The sequence below is a fragment of the Hyla sarda genome, chromosome 2, assembly GCF_029499605.1.
Source record: "Hyla sarda isolate aHylSar1 chromosome 2, aHylSar1.hap1, whole genome shotgun sequence".
Taxonomy (NCBI): domain Eukaryota; kingdom Metazoa; phylum Chordata; class Amphibia; order Anura; family Hylidae; genus Hyla; species Hyla sarda.
In genome coordinates, this window is record NC_079190.1 from 180,088,408 (window position 1) to 180,110,781 (window position 22,374).

Consider the following 22,374-nt stretch of genomic DNA (forward strand, 5'->3'; position numbering starts at 1 on the left):
CACGATGCCGGCTGGCAGGTAGTGGATCCTCTGTGCCAGAGAGGGATTGGCGTGGACCGTGCTAGTGGATCGGTTCTAAGTCACTACTGGTTTTCACCAGAGCCCGCCGCAAAGCGGGATGGTCTTGCTGCGGCGGTAGTGACCAGGTCGTATCCACTAGCAACGGCTCAACCTCTCTGACTGCTGAAGATAGGCGCGGTACAAGGGAGTAGACAGAAGCAAGGTCGGACGTAGCAGAAGGTCGGGGCAGGCAGCAAGAATCGTAGTCAGGGGCAACGGCAGGAGGTCTGGAACACAGGCTAGGAACACACAAGGAAACGCTTTCACTGGCACAATGGCAACAAGATCCGGCGAGGGAGTGAAGGGGAAGTGAGGTATAAATAGGGAGTGCACAGGTGAACACACTAATTGGAACCACTGCGCCAATCAGCGGCGCAGTGGCCCTTTAAATCGCAGAGACCCGGCGCGCGCGCGCCCTAGGGAGCGGGGCCGCGCGCGCCGGGACAGGACAGACGGAGAGCGAGTCAGGTACGGGAGCCGGGATGCGCATCGCGAGCGGGCGCTACCCGCATCGCGAATCGCATCCCGGCTGGAGACGGTATCGCAGCGCACCGGGTCAGTGGAGCTGCCCGGAGCGCTGCGGTAGCGAGAGAGAAGCGAGCGCTCCGGGGAGGAGCGGGGACCCGGAGCGCTCGGCGTAACACTAGGTAAACCAAAATTAAAAACACTGGTTCACTTAACTCGCCTTTCATCGAGACTTTATATTCCTGACTTGATAGGATATATGGACAAAGATTTTTAGAGCTTAAATGTGTTGAGATTTTAAATAAATGTATTTTTAAAATACAGTTTACTTTGATGTTTGCATTGTTTCATGCTAGTACTATTTAATTGTTTATTCAATATCTATTGCACAACTTTAATAAAAGTGTTGCATTGCTAACATAATCCCCGTTCATCCTTTTCTTTCATCTGGTATTTAGAATATTGTCGCTATGGCTGGCAGCCTCAGGGAATGCTTAAAGTTTTTCTTAAATTTAGTGAAAAATTTTTTTTTCTTAAATAAAATCGCCGTGGTTCAAAGAGCACATTTGGCACTCAAATTTAAAGGTGTACTGCGGTGGAGCACAATTTTTTTCATATTAACTGGCTCCATAAAGTTAAACAGATTTGTAAATTACTTCTATTAAATAATCTTAATCCTTCCAGCTGTTCTATACTACAGAGGAAGTTTAGTAGTTCTTTTCTGTCTGACCACAGTGCTCTCTGCTGACACCTCTGTCTGTTGTGGTGTGGTCTCTTTCCTCACAGAACGGAAGAGCCACTGTGGTTTATTCACTTTTTGTCCCTTCTGATGTGACCAAAATTAAACCCTTGTGCTCCCCCCAAAAAAACAATGTGAGACAAAATAGTAAATAACTACCGGAAAACAGAAGGGGACAAAGAAAATACAACAAACAAAAAACCTACACTCTTAGTAAATGAGGCATGATGTTTTTAATTGTAAGTTTTTTCACTATGTGTTTGAGTTTTGTTCCTTAATATTTCATAACCACTGATTAAAGAGAATGTAACGTTGCGCATACATCCCCATAGGCTGACTCCAGAAGAAGAGATTTACACCTTATTGCAGTGTTTGCATTGTGTTGTAAGGAAGGAGTGCCTGGTTTATTTGTTTTTACCGCAAGCTCGCCTCTGTCTTCAGTCGCTGTTCAAAGGGTGAAAATAGTCTGGAGGGTTGGGGGAGCCCACAGCTCATGTACACTAGGGACTCCTGAGCTTGTGCATATCAATGCTGCAACTTAAAGGGGTACTCTACCCTTAGACATCTTATCCCCTAAGGATAAGGGATAAGATGTCTGAACACGAGGGTACTGCCACTGAGACTCCTGCTATCACAGCGCAGCATCCTGCGTTCTGATGCCATGCCACGCCCCCTCGTGACATTACGCCCCCTCCATTCATGTCTATGGGAGGGGGCGTGACGGCCATTACGCCCCTTCCTATAGATATGAATGGAGGGGGCGTCGTGTGACGTTACGTCCCCCGCCGTGGGACCCCATCCTTTTTAAAACATACTGTTTAGAACACTGGGTGCTGCATGGAGATCGCAGGGGGTCCCAGCAGAGGGACCCCTGCGATCAGACATCTTATCCCCTATCCTTTGGTTAGGGGATAAGATGTCTCGGGGCGGAGTACCCCTTTAATTTACCTCTGTAAATTTCTTAAAAATACATTGCAGGCAAATATAGCAGACCAGCTTTTAGAGTGGGGCAGCAACGTAGTGGTGACAGGGTTTATATAACATTTACCCTTAACAATCACATTAAATTGAGAAACAATCCTATTTTACTTTTTACTATAAATATTTAAAGTGTACCTGTCAATAAAAAAAACCTTTTGACATGTCACAGAGATATGTCAAACATTTTTAATCAGTCGTGGTCTTCATTCTAAGACCTCCAGCAATCAGGAGAAAGCCGGGATAACCATACTGCAGCACACATTCCACCTCAACTCGTCTCTGTTAGTTTGAGTGATCACACCCATGGCTGGGCCAGCATTGGTGGCCATAATGCAGAAATTTGCCCATATGTTTCTTATGTACAATTGGTAGAAATCACTGTTATGTGCTATAACAATTTTTAAGAACTGTGTGCAATATAATATTATGCATGAAAGAAAATGTGTAAAAAAAAGTGTATGAATACATGAGTGAATCTGTTATCATGTACAAATAATGAACAACATTACATGAAGCAGACTGTCAACAGGCTGTGGTGATTCAGCAAGAGATACATCAAACCAAATAGGGAAAACTGACAAACAGACATAAAAAAATGAAAACAACATGATGCAATTATGATATGCTTGTCAATAGCAAACATAAAAATGGAAAATATGTTATTCCAGACAGTATGACTACTGTAACTGCAAGTGTAATGAAACAAGGCTTTTCTGTATGCAATTTTTATATTATTGATAGGGACAGGGTCACGTTTAAAACTACATGTCCATCTATGTCTTAGCTCTGTCTCCTCTAAAAAAAATCTGTGATGTGTAAATATTCCTTATGACTTTTGTTTGTGCACCAAGAAATGCCTGATATGAACAATGCAAACTCTGAAAACTGAACAGTTGTAACAGTACTGTAAGAAAGGGGCCATTTAAATGTAAAACTAATATATTTTTTAAAATAATTTTTGTTAAACTTTTTATTATTAATGCATTTTAATAATGTGTTTAATAAAGTGTGTGTTTTTAACTTTTTTCACTTAATTTTTTAAAATTTTTAGGTAGTACTACTACTCCCAGCATGGAACAGACTTTTCCATGATGGGAGTAGTAGTATCTGTACTAATAGACAGATCACCCCGGTGTTACTCCTGACACCCGTTGCAATCGTTCTGTATAATGTATAGATGCGGGCGGCTTTCTCCTGCGCTCGCATCTCTGCAATAGATAGGATGATCGCCGTGGGTGTCAGGAGTGACACCCGCTGTTATCTGTTCTTAACTGCAGGTACTACTGCTTCCAACATGGTGCACACTCTGCTCCACGCTGTGAGCTGTAGTACCTGCATTGATAGACAGATCGCAACAAATGTCACTTCTGACACCTGTTGCAATCTGTCTATTAATGCAGGTATTACAGTTCAGAATAAAGAGTTTCCCAAAAGGAATAGGTGCTTTAAAACATAACTTTTACTATAATTACTCATAAAATACACCCACACAATCTTAAAGTGGATACCAAATCATATAAACTCATTCGACATACAAAAATGTCTACCTCAAGCCAGGGATACCTCAAATCTGCAGTTCAGCGGTCCATATGTAGGTATCACTATATTGAGAACATAAAGTAAAATCATAGATTTTTTGTTCAATCTTCCATAACTCGTTGCTTCTCACAAGCAACCATGCACATGATTTACTTCCACATGACACAGGGTTATTCTTAAACAGCTGCGTCATGTGAACACCCCCTAGTTTCGACGCGTTTCTGCGGGTGTCTGTGTGCACAAAACTGTATGGCACCCACTTCCTCAGGGGAATTTATTAGGGATTAACAAATTCATATAGCAACAGATCCGGCAACGGGACGGGAGCGCTGCAATTGCAGCGTCTGTTCTAACCCCTCAACACGGATAGCGTTGGTTGGTTGTTACCCCAGGCAACTATGTCCTATGAATATTAAGGTCACTCAAATAGGATGAATTGTGCTGGGGAAAGGACGCTAATCTGTGAGGATATTGTAAGTCTATTTTTATTACACATGAGCAACGTATATGAATTTGTTTATGGTTGCAATATGAATTTGTTTATCCCTATTAAATTCCCCTGAGGAAACGGGTGCCATACAGTTTTGTGCACACAGACACCCGCAGAAACGCGTCGGGACTAGGGGGTGTTCACATGACGCAGCTGTTTAAGAATAACCTTGTGTCATGTGGAAGTAAATCATGTGCATGGTTGCTTGTGAGAAGCAACGAGTTATGGAAGATTGAACAAAGAATCTATGATTTTACTTTATGTTCTCAATATAGTGATACCTACATATAGACCGCTGAACTGCGGATTTGAGGTATCCCTGGCTTGAGGTAGACATTTTTGTATGTCGAATGAGTTTATATGATTTGGTATCCACTTTAAGATTGTGTGGGTGTATTTTATGAGTTATTATAGTAAAAGTTATGTTTTAAAGCACCTATTCCTTTTGGGAAACTCTGTATTCTAAGTTAATTTCTAGGTGACTATACTCTCTAATTGGGTACTCGTGTAGCCCACTTATTTTTTTACACGCTATTTCTGAGGTATTACAGCTCCCAGCATGGAGCAGAGTATGCTCCATGTTGAGAGTAGTAGTACCTGCAGGTAAGGAAAGATCACAGGTGGTTTCACTCCTGACACCCGCTGCGATCGTCATGTATAATGTATAGATGCGGCCAGCAGGCCGCTCTTCTCTGGTCCCACTGTAGTATGGTCTGTAGTATATGCCATATATACATATATATATATATATATATATATATATATATATACCTATTATTCAAATTTCCCGAAGAGAGCTGTGATCGGCCAGATGGTTCCAGCCAATCACAACTGTCTGCATGAAATATGAATAATAGGTATATATATATATATATATATATATATATATATATATTAATATATGGCATATAATACACACCATACTACAGTGGGACCAGAGAAGAGTGGCCTGCTGCCCGCATCTATACTTTATACAAGACAATCGCAGTGGGTGTCAGGAGTGACACTGTCATAGCGAGCTCTCCGGTCACCGCCTCCGGACCGGAGCGCCCGCGTTCTCACTTCCTCTCCCCGGGATCCCGGCGTCTCCTGCTCGGACATACCGACCGGGAGCACGGGATTCCTTGTGTCGGTGACGCGGCTGCCGTGGCGGCTGGTCCCCGCTCACACGCTGCGTCCCTGTCTAGCTCACCTAGCACCTCGCTCCATACGCCGACTCGCTCTGCTTCTCGGCGCGCGCGGCCCCGCTCTCTAGGGCGCACGCTGCCGTCATTAAATTTAAAGGGCCAGCGCACCATTGATTGGTGCGCTTGCTAATTGTTCCCTGCTCCTTCCCCATAAAAGTTACCTGCCCCTTCCTGCCCTTGCCGGATCTTTGTGCCCTAGTGCCTCTGAGAAAGCGTTCCATATTGTGTGTATTGCCTTGCCTGTTGCCGAACCCATTGCTACCGCCTACTCGCCTTTGAACCCTTGCCGCCTGCCCTGACCTCTGCTACGTCCGACTACGCTTCTGCCTGCTCCCTGTGTACCATGCTATATCAGCTGCCAGAGAGGTCGAGTTGCTACTGGAGGATACGACCTGGTGGTTACCGCCGCAGCAAGTCCATCCCACCTTGCGGCGGGCTCTGGTGAAAACCAGTAACCACTTAGAACCGGTCCTCAGGTACAACCAGCGCCATCGCCTCTCTGGTCAAGAGGATCCACTACCAGTCCTGCCGGTACGTGAAAGACAACCACTGTGATCTTTCCTTACCTGCAAGTACTACTGCTCCCAACATGGAGAACACTCTGCTCCATGCTGGGAGCTGTAGTACCTGCAGGAATAGACAGATCGCAACAAGTGTCACTCCTGACACCCGATGCGATCATCCTATCTATTGTAGAGATGCGAGCGCAGGAGAAAGCCGCCCGCATCTATACATTATACAGTACGATCGCAGCAGGTGTTCCATGCTGGGAGTAGTAGTACTACCTAATAAATGTATAAAATATAGAAAAAAGTGAAACACTTACACACACTTTATTAAACACATTATTAAAATACATAGCACCTTACAGTATTATTCAGTATTATACAGTATTATAACCAGGAAATAGCCGTTTTTAATATCGATTTGCCACAAATGTATTCAGATTGAATCAAATTTTTTTGAAAAATTTGGCAAACCATCCGATATGAATTTTTCAAAAATTCGCTCATCTCTAATCATGATGTCATGGCCCCGCCCACCCATGACATCACGCCCCTACCCTCAATGGCATCACGAGGGAACGGGGCCGGCTCCTGTATCGCCAGTCATCAGGAACCGAGCAACGTTCGCTCTGTGCAGCAGATGACAGGGAGGTGCTGCAGGAGAGAATGCAGGGGTTCCCAGCAGCAGTACCCCTGCGATCAGACATCTTATCCCCTAACTTTTGGATAGGGATAAGATGTCTAGGGGTGGAGTACCCCTTTAAGTACTGTACTGTAAATCACTTACCAATACAGTGTCTGCTTGCTCATTATTTTCAACTTTCTTTAGCACTAAGTCATGGCATAGTAGAGAGAAGTCAATTCCGTCCTGCAATTGACCAGAGAAGTAAGGAAAAAGGCAATGCAGGTGTAATTACTGCTGGCAAACATCCATGCTCTAGAATACGCAAAGTATGGCACACAATGTAAGTTAATTAATGCACCAAAGTTAGTTAATGCACTTTTTTTTTTTAATCAAGACCAGACTAAGAAACTCCTGTCTGGATGAATTCCCCTTTGTGTTGTGTGTTGCCATATTTTGTGAGCCAAAATTTACTTTGCCTTCGGTGTTGTGGTATGAGGGTTTTTGTGAAACAAGCTGTAGTTTTTCTTTAGAATCATTTTCAGTACATATTGTCAGGTCAGAGGGCCTGGCCCAAAGATCAACTAATATTAGTGAAGACTTATTATGAACATATAGATACATTAATATTTTATTGTATACTATTATCATTATTATTATTATTATTATTATGTGTAAATGAGTGCAGTAGATAAATGGACTTAGTGACAAATCTGCACATCTACATTCAAAGGTGGTAATAATCCAGCTGAGCTTGGAGACACTTGGTTTGGAAAGCTTTTGTATGTGTGTGAACAGTTATCCATTTGGGGTATTTAAAGAGGACCTGTGGCCAACCCAAAAAAGAAAGGAGATTGTATCATCATGAAATAGCTTTTTTTTTTATGGTCTCTTGATAAGCTTTCCTGTTCCTGAGATATGAGGATTTACAGTTTGTATAACAATTCAGGTAATCAGTCAAATGGGCGTAAACTTAATTTTATTTATGTTAGTGAATTATAGGTGATGGGTGGGATTATACAGTCGGGATGTGAATGTTTTACAATGAGGGGCATGTATGCCTAATACACAGTCCGTCACTGTATAATCCCACCCGTGACCTCATATTATCTCCTATTATGAAAATTAGGTTCACATCTGAATTTTTAGACAAACTATAGACCCTTGTATCTTAAGAATACTGAAGAACTAAGAAAAGGTGTGGGCACAGGGCATCCTAATCTATTTCATGTAAGTAAAATCTTTTTTTTTTAGGTTGTTCACAGGTCCTCCTTTACACAGCTCTGCTACTCTGAGGAAGCTGAATGTCTTGGTGACAAATCAACACATCTACATTTAGAAGAGCACCAAGCTGCTGGACTCTAGAGGATAAAGACATGTCTGTTCTAGCCCAATTTTGGCTGATATATTCACAACTAATAAATATGGATCAAGGGAGACAACGTGCAGCTAATGTGATATGGAGTTGGGTTCCTCACTGTACCCACTTCAAAATGAGCCCACACATAGCAAGTTTGTCCAGAACTATTTAAGAACTGTACCAGATGGGTAAATGCAGGTGGCTTACTACTAGCGACTAACACAACAGTCAACAAATGTTTTACACACACAGATTATAATGTCCCAGTTTTGAGGCTGCAAACCTCCGGATTGAAAATCCCATCAGTGTTTTAGGTTCCTCACAGCCTCACTTACAGACTAACTCTCACCTAGTTTAAATCTCAGTGATGAACTGTCTTCAACACCTGTGCAGATCTGTGTAAGTGGCCCGGAAAGGGGATGAAAGGCCTCATGACCAAACCTATCTTTCATATCATAAAAATCCAGGACCAGAAAACAAGACTTACTACAGTCCCTGATAGGTCTCGCCAGGAATTTGAACTCTTTCTGGATTTTGCATTTTTCACCCACCTTTTCAATTTTTCCACCTTTTAAATAAGATATGCACTTCCTTAAACCTGATATACATACAACAAGTATCTTTCACTGTCTCACAATAGATTCGTCATGTGCCGTGTCCCAGAGCAATAACACCTTCACTCCTTGGACTCTGGGTCATTTAAGTCTATTGTTTATTATGGGTTCTAATGTAGTTTTAATATAAAAATGTGTTCGAATCTGTTTTCCAGTGTTATCAGCATACTATCACTTTTAGCTATTCAGGGGTTAACTGTTTTCAACTGTAAGAGCTGGTAAATAGCCACCTGTCTCCTGAAGCCATTGTTGCCACCCTACCCCTCTAGGATATGGAAGAAATCCTCACAGTCAGTGTATAGTCTGGCTCTGGCCCGTAAAGATGCGACAGCTCATGTGTCACTGTCCATTTACCTCACGTAGAGGTTTGTATTTTCATATTCTGTTCTCAGCTTCTCGACTGTACCCAAGGAAACGTAGGTGAGGGAGAGGGACTTTTCAGTCAGCATCAGCATAAGACAAGTCAAGACAAGTCTGTAACCAAGTCAGATTCTAGTCTAACGTAAAGTAACTAGCATACTACAATTCCCACAATTGCCTTAAAGTCTGTGACCATGGCTATTTACCAAGTTCACCTGCTCCTGTGTAACTTTTACCTCAGGTTTGTTCCAAGTGAATTGTCTACTGTATCTTATGGATCTGCTTCTTTAGAGTCATGGTAAGTGGCGTTCACACAGTACTTCAACCACCATCATCACTGCAGATCCACATCACCACCACACTCCTAGCATAGCAAACAAAATCACTGCCAGCCCAGTATCCTAAACATAGTGTCTGTTCATTATCCAAACTCAGCTCATATACAACTTCGGCATGACCACAACCTTATTGCCTAGGTGCACATGCTATAATTCTGAATATACTCAGTTATTATGACCATCATCTTGTAAACACTGATGTTGAGGTCATCTTTAGCAATAGGTTCCTCATTCTAAATCAAGTGTCAAAAAGACAATATGCCGAGCGTTTCTACTATACTTCCATTAACTTTAAAGGCACTATACATTTATACTATAACAATGTGATGTATTATATCAGTCTGCCTGTATAAAAGTTTTATTTTGCTTCAATATTGAAAGTTGTCTATGATCTTAACTTCCTGGTTCTTACACAATCAGTTCTTTATCTTCTCTCCAGTGTTGAGTGTGAATATTCGAAATGTGATTTTTTTACCGGAAATATCAACACCGTGATTTTGCAAATATTTAGAATATAGTGATATATATTAGTAATGATGAATATTTGTGGTTCTTTTATGCAAATGTTTATGCAAATTTATGGACACTGATCTCTCCCTTCTTTTAGGTGGAAGATATAATTGCGCATGCACATTATGCGAATTTCATTACAAATTCTCGCATTTAAAAAAACAGAGAACGAACATAGTGAATATGCGAAACTCACGAACATAGGACGAATATTCGTCCACATATTCACAAAATACTGGGAATTCGATTATGGCCCAATATCAGTAGGCAAGAGGCAAGGTCAGGGGAAAAGCCATAGTCAAGGTCTAGGTATGCAGAAATACAAAATAACTTTAGTGAGAGGTAAACAATGAGAGGTATCTGAGTAAAGTGGTCGAATGCTAATTGATGCATCTAATCTTCTATGGGCCCTGTACCACATTGACAAAAGGCTCTGCTTGGGGGGCACCGTTAACCTCTTAAGGATTCAGGAAGTGCATGTACGTCCTGCGCCCACTCCCATGGTATGATGCAAGCAGCCAGGACCCACGGCTAATGCCGGACATCACCAGTTGGGACATTAACCCTTTTGACACCACAATCAAAGTTGATTGCAACGTTTAAAATGGGAAAAAACTAATTTGGTCTAGCTTAGTTGGCTGATTGGGACCACCACAACGAAATCACGGGATCACAATCAGCTAATGGCAGAAGGTCCCTTGCCTGCCTCCATGCCGTCTGATTAGTGCTCCCTTACTGTAGAAAGCCATGGCAGACTGTAGTAATGGAGTGATGATAACACTGAGCGGTGCTCTTATATGGATAAATGGGGAATAAAAAGTAGTAAAAAAATAAAAACGTTAAAAAGAAGAAAAAAAAAGGTTAATAAATATGAATAAGCCCCATCCCTAATAAAAGTTCAGATCACTGTACAAATAATGGGTCCTCCTACATCTGTGTATATGGAAAATTACTAAATGCTAAATTTTAAGCATACTCATCTTTGTAAAGAATTTTACATTTTTCCTCACAAATAATTTTATTTAGCTTCACTGTGCATTTGGTGGTAAAATGAGCAATGCCATTACAAAATACAATTGGTGCTGCAAAAAACAAGCCCTCATTTGGGTCATTGGGTGCATCAATGCTGACTACACTAGGGCAGACTTAAAAGAAATTGATAAGGGCTCTCTTTACCCCACTGTCACTATGATGGATGTCACTGACTTACAATGGAGTCCGTTAGGTCCGTTTTGATGTCTTTCATTTTAACAGGAACACTAAAGCAGCATGTTGCACTTTTTCTTCCCTTAAATTCTGCCAGAACTTATGACAGAAGTGTTAAACTGACCTTCTAACGGTAGAATGAACAGAGCCCTAACTGTACTGTCATAAATTTTTCAGAATCTGTAGAGCTACCACGATATGGTTACTGTATGGTTATACCATACCACAATACATATTTGCACATATATGTTCTTTTCATGTTCACACACATAGGCCTTTATTTACTAAGAGTGGAGTGTAGGTTTCTTTGTAGGTTTTAATTCCCTACAATTTATTTTCCACGTTATTTACTAAGGTTTCCCCACATTTTCCACTTTCCCTACATTTTGCTTTTTTTACACATGCTCTGATCTGTGGGGTTTTCCTCAGTTTAAATCCAGCAGATTTTCTGTGGAAACCTTAGTGAATATGTAGAGTTTTTGTGAAAATGTCGGGCACATGCCCCTTTTCTGTGAACATGCCCCCTTTTCCCAATGACCACGCCCCCTTTTCAGGGTTTCTTAACAAAATGTAGAGTTAGTCTGTTTTTTTTCAGGTCTGGCGCAAATTCTGGCACAGACAGAATCTGGTGCACAACCCAACAAAACATGTCGGGTTTGCAATAGTAAATGAGGGCCATATAGCGCTAACACAGATAGTTTAACCTCAGTTGATAGCTCCACCTATGCTCCCAGCCCTGCCTGTGCTGCTGTTCCACCTATGTTACATTTGTTCCTTAAGCCCTGGTCCTTTTTTTTGTACTATATCAATGGATCAACATGGATTTTAAGTGATATTTTACACTATATAGTAGAAATATATTAGCAAAATATTCCTTAGCCTTAGCTTTATGGCTATAGCTTTAATGCTATGACTATTTTTTAGTAAATTACCATGTATAAATTATGCTTCCAAATGTAAAATAATAGAATAGTTAATTTCTAATTTATGATGTAAAAATGACTCATTGAAAATACATCAATGTTCAATTGCTTCAATTTACTGGCTGCCAAAGTAACTCATAGGAAGGAGGCTTCCAAAATCCCAGCGTGTGTTCTTAATGGGAAATAGCAAACATAATTTAATCCTTGGCTTCTATTACCCGTCTTAACCCAATAAATCATTCTACATGTTGAATTGGAAGCCCTCTTTTATTTGTGAACTCAACAAAGTGGCTCCAGTCCCTCTTTACCATTCATTTCCCCATGCTGCTTTATTAACTGGTTAAATTGATCTACTCTGAGTCTCTGACTTACTGGTTTCAGTTATGCATTTGCCTTTTTCTTTCAAGATGCATGGCTGGATTGTTTGATATGTTCATATGTCAACAAAAATGGGAAGTTATGTAGAAATTCTAAAATAAACATTTCTATTTAAAATGTAATTCACTTATGGAAAACATGACCCCAACAATAACACATTTTCTAGGGACGGAAAAGCTGAAGCTGTGACAAATTAGAAGATTAACATCTGGAAAAAACATATCTTGGAATCTGATAACCAGAATGATATAACCATCAATTCAGGCAGGGACAATTATTGTTGTACAAATCTTTTATAAATAATAATAACAACAGACATTAAAATGTCCCAGTAGAATTGTGCACTCAGTTTTCTGAGGCAGTTCACACCAAATTCTATCCCATCATGCAGTGGTGATAGCTATGTGTCTGCTGGCTGTCAATATAGTGCTTTACTTTACCTCTTATGACATGTTATATATTAAACTACCAAATGTACTAATTCATTCTCGTGCATACTGTTTTGTTTATTAGACATTATACCGTAATAAAACAAATAATAAACTAACTTGTTTATTAAATGGCACATAAATGAGAGATACAGATCCAGCAAGCCACATATCTCCAATACATTACTGTGTATCCTAAGCCTTTTTCACACATTTCTGGAACATAAAAAATAAGATTTAATAAATTGATGTAAAATCACTTTAATTAAAAGAGATTTCCATGTTTAGAAGAGTAATTTGCCTTCCAGAAATGGTGTCACTCTTATTCATGGGCTTTGTTTAATGGGCTTTGTTTAGTATTGACACCACCACTTTGGGTGGAAACTCCAAGTAGGTAGGGACAGGGCAGCTTGTGGCATTTTAAGACTGCAATTTCCAACCCCCTATACTACAATCTGCTCTCTGAACACATCCATCAATATCCTCTTCCATCTATCTCCTCACTTTTCCCCTTTACATAGAATTGTACTGACAGTGTGTAATTTGATCTTTCATATAACTGTTTTTCTTGTAAACGGAGGATAGAACTGTGCAGTTTTTTCAGAGTGAATACAAGTGTAGAAGGACAGGTTAAAAATAAAGGGAAGAGGAAAAAAATTACTTTCTTCTGATAAGATATAATTCCTTTTTGCTTTTTCTCACTTGAAACAACAGTGAAATACCATAAATGTTTCAACTTGCAACTCATAATCAAGAGTAATGTTTCTGGAAAAGCAGGCATCTTTGTCTAATTCTAGATACCCTCTTTAACCTTTAATGATGCAGAAATTTTCATTTTTGCATTTTTCTCCTTTCCTCCTCTTTAAATTTTTCATCTACATGGCTATATGAAGGCTTGCCTCATGCTGGACCAATTAAGTTATGTAAAGACATTACAAATTTTATCACAAAATCTATGGAAAATTGGAGGTGAAAGTAAAAAAAAAATGCAATTGTACAACTTTTGAGGAGGGTTGTTTTCAAGTTGTGCACTTTATGGTAGAAATTACATGCTATCTTTATTCTATTGGTTAATTTGATTACAACAATATCCAATTTATATAGGTTTTGTTTATACGGGGCTATATGAGAGCTAATTTTTGTTCCATAATCTGCACTTCCACAAATATTTATTGCATTTTTTTTTATACTTTAGAAGTTACCCTTTGGGACTTGTATGAGCCCTCATTAGATGTTTCATACAGATCAATGCAGGAAATATGTTGCATCTGTGCTTTATTGGCAAAGACATCCACAGGCAAGCTCTATAAATTAAAGAGCCGTGGCAGCAGTGACAGAAGGCCAGGTAAGACCTCAGGTTGCCATGAAAACTGATTGCCCCATCACCACACCTGCGATCACCCAGTGGAGGGGGATGGAAGCGATCTAGACCAATGTACCAATAGCAAACATTTAAAAGCCCATCTAAGGGGTTAATAGCCAGTGGTGGCAAACAAGGATTACCAGAGAGCGGCAGCATGGAACGGGACAAGAAAAGTTCCATTGTCATCAGTGTCCCCTGCACTACCTGTCTGTACCGACAGGTTAGTGCAGGTGACACTGATGACAGATTTCCTTTAACCTAAACTATATTATGTTTGCATGGAAAATAACTGTGTAAAAACTGATTTTATTAGTGAATATCTCAATCCAAGACTATTATTAAATGTTTGTTCCATTCAGTGACCTCAGAGACAATATTAAGCAATCACGTATTACTCTTTCACTTCTTAATATATATACAGTTGATACCTGAGTTCCAAAATTAATATGTCACAGATGTAATTTAATTCTATATATATACTTTATGAACATTTTTATTCCAAAATAGTTAAATTACACGTTGGGGAACTCCCAACAATAACATTTCCTTTCCAAAAAAATAAGACATTTTATTGCAGCATTGTATCCAGGATAGCAGACACACAAAATAGTCAAAGAAAAGGGAAATTGCAGGCAGTAATAAAATGAAATTAATTATATTTTATATAGGTTTTAATTTATATGGAAGAATATTGTCTTAACAAACATGTCATTTGCCAAAATATCAGTGAATATGCTTTAGTAACTTCGCTTTACTAATTTAACAAAATGAGAGAGGTCATAATGTCTTAAGAGAGTAATAAATAGACATATGTACCTAATAACCATTCAAAGTGCTGGGAATAATTCTTACAAGGTATGTATTCGGGGATATACTCTATTGTGGCCAAAATTATGAGCCTAAGCTGCTTTTAGTAAGATATTTATGACATATTGAAGTACAATTATACTGGGAGTTGTAGTTTAGCACCAATTGGGGGCTCCCTGTTTGGGTAGACATTTTTATTCTTCTCATTTCAGATCCATGTATACAGAGGATTACGGCGGATTCGATGGATTACAGTGGATGAACTGGATTTTTTTTCTTTTCATAAAATGGTTAACAAGGGCTGTGGGGGAGTGTTTTTTAAATTAAAAACATTTTTCCAATGTGTTGTGTTTTTTTTTTTATAGAATTTTCAGGCTTAGTAGTGGAGGCTATCTTATTGATGGAATCCATTACTAAGCTGGGTCTTAGCATTAGCCCAAAAAAACCACTAGCGCTAACCCGCAAATATTAACCCAATACCCACCGCCACAGGGGTGCTGGGAAGATCCAGTACCAACAGGCACAGAGCGTCAAAAATGGTGCTTCTGGGCCTAGGCGGTAACAGGCTGGTGTTATTTAGGCTGGGGAGGGCCAGTAACAATGGTCTTCGCCCACCCTGGTAATGTCAGGCTGTTGTTGCTTGGTTGGTATCTGGCTGTGAATAAAAATATGGGGAACCCTATGCATTTTTTTTATAAATAAATAAAATGCATAGGGTTCCCTGTATTTTTATTCACAGCCAGATACCAACCAAGCAGCAACAGCCTGATGCTACCAGGGTGGGCGAGGACCATTGTTACTGGCCTAAATACAGCCTAAATAATGCCAGCCTGTTACCGCCTAGGCCCAGGAGTGCCATTTTTGACGCTCCAGGACTGTTGATACCAGCTCTTCCTGGCCCCCTTGTGGTGGTGGGTACCGGGGAAATAATTGGGGGTTAACACTAACTGTTTTGGGGGCTAACGCTAAGCTCCGGCTTAGTAATGGATTCCGTCTATTAGGCAGCCTCCACTACTAAGCCTGAAAATTCAATTAAAAAAAATGCAACCCATTGGAAAAATAATTTTATTTTAAAAAACACTCCCCCACAGCCCTCGTTAACCATTTTATAAAAAAAATAAAACAAGTTCATCCGCTGTAATCCATCGAATCCGCTGTAATCCTCTGCATACACAGATCTGAAACGAGAAGAAAAAAAACACAAAAAAATGGGTTAGGACATTTTTGGCACTCTACGCAGGGGAGAGTGCTCATAATGCAATGTCTTCCCAAACAGGGAGCCTCCAATTGGTGCAAAACTACAACTCCCAGCATGCCCAGACAGCCTTTGGCTATCTGGGCATGCTGTGAGTTGTAGTTTAGCAACAGCTGGAGTCTCCCTGTCTGGTAAGACACTGGCAGAAGGGTCTGTTCACATTATACAAAACATACAATGTGAACAGAGCCTCAGACTTACCAGCCTGGCTCCAGTATGTAGCCCCGCCCCTAATTACATCATCACTAGGGGCAGAGCTACACAGACCCGGCGGGGACAGGAATGTGGTAGGTAAGGGCATATTGTCTTCTGTATACACTATATACAGCTATCTATATTCTGTATATTCTGTATACCATCCAAAGGGGCCATAGGAGCAGGGAGTCCTGTCAGTCTGGTGACGGGATTCCCGACTCCTGTATAGTATACACAGGTACACTATGCCCCCCTAAAGATTTAAAACAAAGAAGCAGGAAACTTTAAAAAAAAATTTGTGCCAGTCTAAAAATGTTAAACCACAACTGTATAAGAATGTAGAATTACATTTTAGATTCTGTCCCCTAGCTTTTTTGTTTTGCCTCCACCTATTTGTCTCAGTTTCTTTAAGCTTGCTGGCTAGAATCACATGGAGCAGTGAGCTTTTGTGATCTATTGAAATGGTGTGGTATTGTGTAGGGGTGTGCCTGAGGGATGGTGTGGCCCTGAGCCAGGGGCTTAGTCTGGCAGGAGTGAGGTTAGCAGATTACTGGATGTTTTTCCCTACGTGTGTTGGTGTTGAAGAGGTGGTGGTTGGCCTAATGCATTATGCTATTTTAGGTCAGAGACCACTTAAATGACATAGCCATGAAGTGAAAAGTGGGCTTATACAATTTGATTGAAAGGTGCACTAATTAACCCAAAAAAAAAAAAACACTAAGCTGTAAGACTTTTGAGATATAGTTTTACTTCCTTACTTTACAAGCCCATTTTAACCTTAAGGATCAGAGCATTTTTTGCAAATCTGACCACTGTCAATTTAAGAATTGGGATGGTTTTACGTTTCATTCTGATTCCAATATTGTTTTTTGTTCTGGGATGCTTTTACTTTTCATTCTGATTCCAAGATTGTTTTTTCATGACATATTCTACTTTCTGATAGTGATACTTGCATCATTTCTTTGTGAAAAATTCCAAAATTTGATGAAACATTTGAAAATGTTGCATTTTTTTCAAACGTTTAAACTCTCTGTTTATAAGGAAAATGGACATCCCAAATAAATTATATATTAATTGATGTATACAATATGTCTACTTTATGTTGGCATCATAAAGTTGACATGTTTTAACTTTTTAAAGACATTAGAGGGCTTCAAAGTATTGCAGCAAATTTTTAATTTTTACAAGGGGTAATAGGAGAAAATGCCCCCAAAATTTGTAACTCCATTTGGAAATACCCCATGTGTGGTCGTCAAGTGCTCTGCGGGCGCTCTGAGGGTGCACTACAATGCTCAGAAGAGAAGGAGTCAAATTTGGCTTTTGGAAAGCAAATTTAGCTGAAATGGTTTTTGGGGGGCATGTCACATTTAGGAAGCCCCTATGGTGCCAGAACAGCAAAAAAAAAAAAAAAAAAAAACAAGACATAATATTTTGGAAATTACCCCCTCAATAAACGTCACAAGGGGTACAGTGAGCCTTAACACCTCATAGGTGTTTGACGACTTTTTGTTAAATTTGGATGTGTAAATGATTTTTTTTTCACTAAAATGCTGTTTTTTCCCAAAATTTGAGATTTTTACAAGGGTTAATAGGAGAAAATGCCCCCCAAAATTTGTAATCCCCTCTCTTCTGAGTATGGAAATACCCCATGTGTGGACGTAAAGTGCTCTGCAGGCACATTATAATGTTCAGAAAAAAAGAAATCACATTTGGCTTTTGGAAAGCAAATTTTGCTGAAATGGTTTTGGGGGGGGGGGGGGGGGGGGCATGTTGCATTTAGGAAGCACCCATGGTGCCAGAACAACAATAATAAACCCACATTGCATACAATTTTGGAAACTACACCCCTCAAGGATGTAACAAGCAGTACAGTAAGCCTTAACACCACACAGGTGTTTGATAAATGTTAATTAAAGTGGGATGTGAAAAGGAAAAATTTGTTTTTTTCACTAAAATGCTGGGGTTACCCCAAATTTTTCATTTTCACAAGTGGTAATAGGAGAAAATGTCCCCAAAATGTATAAATACATTCCTTCGGAGGTAAGGACATACCTCATATTTGGAAGTAAACTGCTCTGCGGGTGCACATCAGGTGCTGGAATCTTTGTCGGCGGCCTTGAGTGTTTACAGAGCTACCATGGTGCCAGAACAGTGGGACCCCCTTCAAGTGCCATAATATTGGAAACTACACCTCATAAGCAACATAACAAGGGGTACAGTGCAATGAGTATTTACACCTCACAGGTGTTTGGAACATTGGGCCACAAACTGACAAAATAGTTTTTTTCCCACAAAAATGGCATTGTTACCCCAAATTACAGAATGGGTAATAGGAGGAAATGCCCCCAAATTTTGTAACCCCAATACTGCTGAGTATGGAAATATCCCATATGTATCATGCTTTGCGGGTACACTACAGGGCTCAAGAGTCATAGAGCTATGTTTGCATTTGAGGCCTATGGCATATCAGTAGCTGACGGTTACATACATCCAGAGGACAATAACAAAAAGAAACACCCACATATGACACCATTACAGACAGTAACCAACCACCCACCCCCCGTGAGATGGGTATAGGGGTATATAGGACTTTTTGAATGCACAGGTGTTTCCTAAATTTAGTTTCCAGGAACTGGTGAAGTGTACTATGGGGAACATTAAAATTTTGGATTTTGCTAGTACGATTACGGAAAATATAGATGTAATGAAGACAGGAGGTGAGTATCAAATGCATATTCCTTCTTTATTAAGCCCAATAGCAGAAAGAAAAAATGCAATGTAAATCTGACATCATAAAGTAAAAAGATCCAATGCACCTCCCCTATAATCTCCACCAATCCCATCAATGCCTGCTCTATGTTAACTGTCTCTGTCTCTGCCTCCTATTCTTTCTTTATCCTGACCTGCAACCGGAACAGAAAACAAACAAATGGAAGATCCACAGTGACCCGAATCTTCCAGAACCCATCAACTTCGTCAAACATCAGCTCGAACCATAGAACCACGAAACGACCTCCAGTTGAACCAGGAAGCCTCCCACCAGGAGCTAAAGGACGATCAGGATGAACATACCGCATTCCAAACAGTCATCCATATCAGTATCCTGTTAAAGAAAAAACACAAGACGTAACAGGGATGGGAAGGCTGATACTCGCCTCCTGTCTTTATAAAATCTATATTTTCAGTCATCGTACTAGGAAAATCCAAAATTTTATGGCAGACAGGAGGATCATATCAAATGCAAGTTCAAAATACAAAATCAAATACAGAAACTGCTAAATAAATGACATCACAAAACCGACATCGAAATGTGATTTTCAGGTCTGAAGTAAAAAGTCCTAAAAATATCTTCTGAGGACCAATCTGCCGCCTTCAAAATATCAGAAAGCGAGCCCCCAGTCTGGACTATTTTAGTAGAATGCACCTTAAAGACAGAAACATCAATGCCAGCCAAGGCCATAGACTGCTTCACCCAACGGGAAAACGTCGGAGAAGAGACCGTAAAATGTAGTGAACAAAAAGAAACGATAAGCTGGGAAAACCGCGAAGACCACAATGAAGCCATCCTAAGTTCATAAGACTTCAAACAGCGGACCACACACAATTTAGGATGAGACGGAAAAACCGGCTAGAAAACCGTACGAAGATGCATTTATATGTGCCGGGAGATGGTGAACTGAACCCCCTGGGGAGTAAATTGTTTCCTCGAGATATCCAAAGCGCGTACATCAGAAACGCATTTAATTGACACCAGACACAGTAACATTGTCAATTTATAAGACAATAACCTAAGGGACAACTCATCATTATCCTCCCATGTAGAAAACATGCAAAGAACAAGAGACATGTCCCAAGTGTCCTGATACTGAGGGGCAGGAGGGCGTTTAAACCGAATACCCTTCAGGAGACGGCATATCAATGGATACTGACCAACTGCCAAGCCGTCCACCGGGACATGATGGGCCGGGATGGTAGACCTATAAACATTGATAGTCCTATACGCCTTACCGGCATCAATCGCTTCAGATAAGAAATTCACAATCCCAGAGATAGGGGCCTGAACGGGATCCATTTGCCATTGTGAGCACCAATGAATCCATAATCCCCAGGCTGATCAGTAAGCCAATCTGGTACCCGGAGCCCATGCCTCACAAATGAGGTCTCTAGCCGATTGTGAAATGCATCCAGTAGATGCTGATGCCCTGAAATCAACCAGGCCATCAAAGGTAATTGATTGGACAGTACTAACGGATGCAACTCCGACGCAGAACCCCAGAGGATTGAGGGAAACTAAGGACACTGGCCACCACGGGGTGATCAACAGGAATGTCGATTTCTGAGACTCCTCTTGCCACAACACCCTGGGAATCATTGCAAACAGAGGGAAAGCATCCAGCGTGTCCTGTGGCCAGAATCGAAGGAACGCATCTGTTGCCACGGATTCCGGATCTGGTCTCCAACTGAAAAAAAGGGGTAACTGACGATTGAGACGAGAGGCAAACAAATCCAGACCAAGGGAACCCCACAAGGACTGAATGGCCAGATGCAAAGTCCAATCGCTGCAGTCCACCAGATGCTGGGAAATCCAATCCGCAATTGAATTGGATATGCCCCGAAAGGTATTCCGCTTTCAGAATTATGTTCTTCCGAAGACAAAAGAGCCCAAATTCCTTCACGATGTCTGTCAATGCCTTTGACCTTGTGCCCCCTAGGTGGTTGATGTTTTGCACTGTCGTGATGTTGTCCATGCGGAGCAGGATGCAACAATCCGACCTGTGGGAAGTGAAGTTCTTGAGTTCAAAGGAGCCTGCTAGGAGCTCGATACAGTTGATGTGCAACTGTGACTCTGCCTCCGACCATTTGCCCCCTGTGGCGAAAGAACCGCACCGGGCTCCCGAGCTGCTCAGGCTGGCGTCCGACTCTATTATCAAATCTGGTTTGGAATTGAAGATCATTCTCCCATTCCAATCCTGGACATGATGGAGCCACCAAAGAAGCTCGTCTTGGGCCTCCTGAGACAATATAATTTCCTCCGAATAAGTCAGACCCTCTGATAAGTGTTTGGTCTTCAAGTGCTGCAGTACCCTGTAATGGAGTGGCGCCGGAAAAATCACCTGAATTGAAGCCGACAACAGGCCAACAATCCGAGTAACGAAACCAACCATTTGCGCAGCAAGGCCCAAATATCCTTGCGGATTAAAACTAATTTCTTGTTCGGTAGACTCAAAGTTGCTAACTGGGTATTCACCAGAAAATTCCATTTCTTGGGCCGGGTTCAGAAAGGACTTATTTTCGTTGATTAGAAACCCCAATTCTGAGAGAAGAATGTGGAATAATACCTGACGTCTTGTTCGAGCCATGATCAATATATCGTCGAGATATAGTATGAGTCATACTCCCCGACTCCTGAGCACAGCCATAACTGGTTTCATGAGTTTGGTGAAACACCACAGGCTGAAGAAAGTCCGAACGGGAGACATGAGAACTCCCATTTCTGGTCTTCCTATAAGAATTGCAGATAATGCCAGAAAGAAGGGTGAATCGGCACCGTGAGGTACACATCCTTCAAATCTATTTTTGCCAGCCAATCCTCTGGGATCCCTGAGTAAATGGATGCCCTCCATTTTGAAATGACGATACAACACACACTCGTTTAGATCTTGTTAGCTTATCACTGGCCTGTGGCCTCCGTCTTTCTTCTTTACTAAGAAGATGTTGCTGAGAAACCCTGGTTTTTCCATGGAGACCAGACTTATGGCGTGTTTCGCCTGTAGGTCTCTGATCTCCAAGCGAATCAGATCCTTGTCTGACTCCGAAAAACGAATCACCCTCGGCCACCGAGTATGTAATGGTAGCATCATAAACTCTATGGTGTATCCTGCCACCACTTGCAAGACCCAAGGGTCTGAAGTAATCATGAACCAAGTGTGGGTAAAAAATCTAAGTCTGCCCCTATCGGCCCCCTGTCTTGCACAAACTGAGTGACCTGACCCACCTGTTCCTCTGGTTCTCGGAAAACTCGGGGAACCACCTCTCACCCTACAGGGC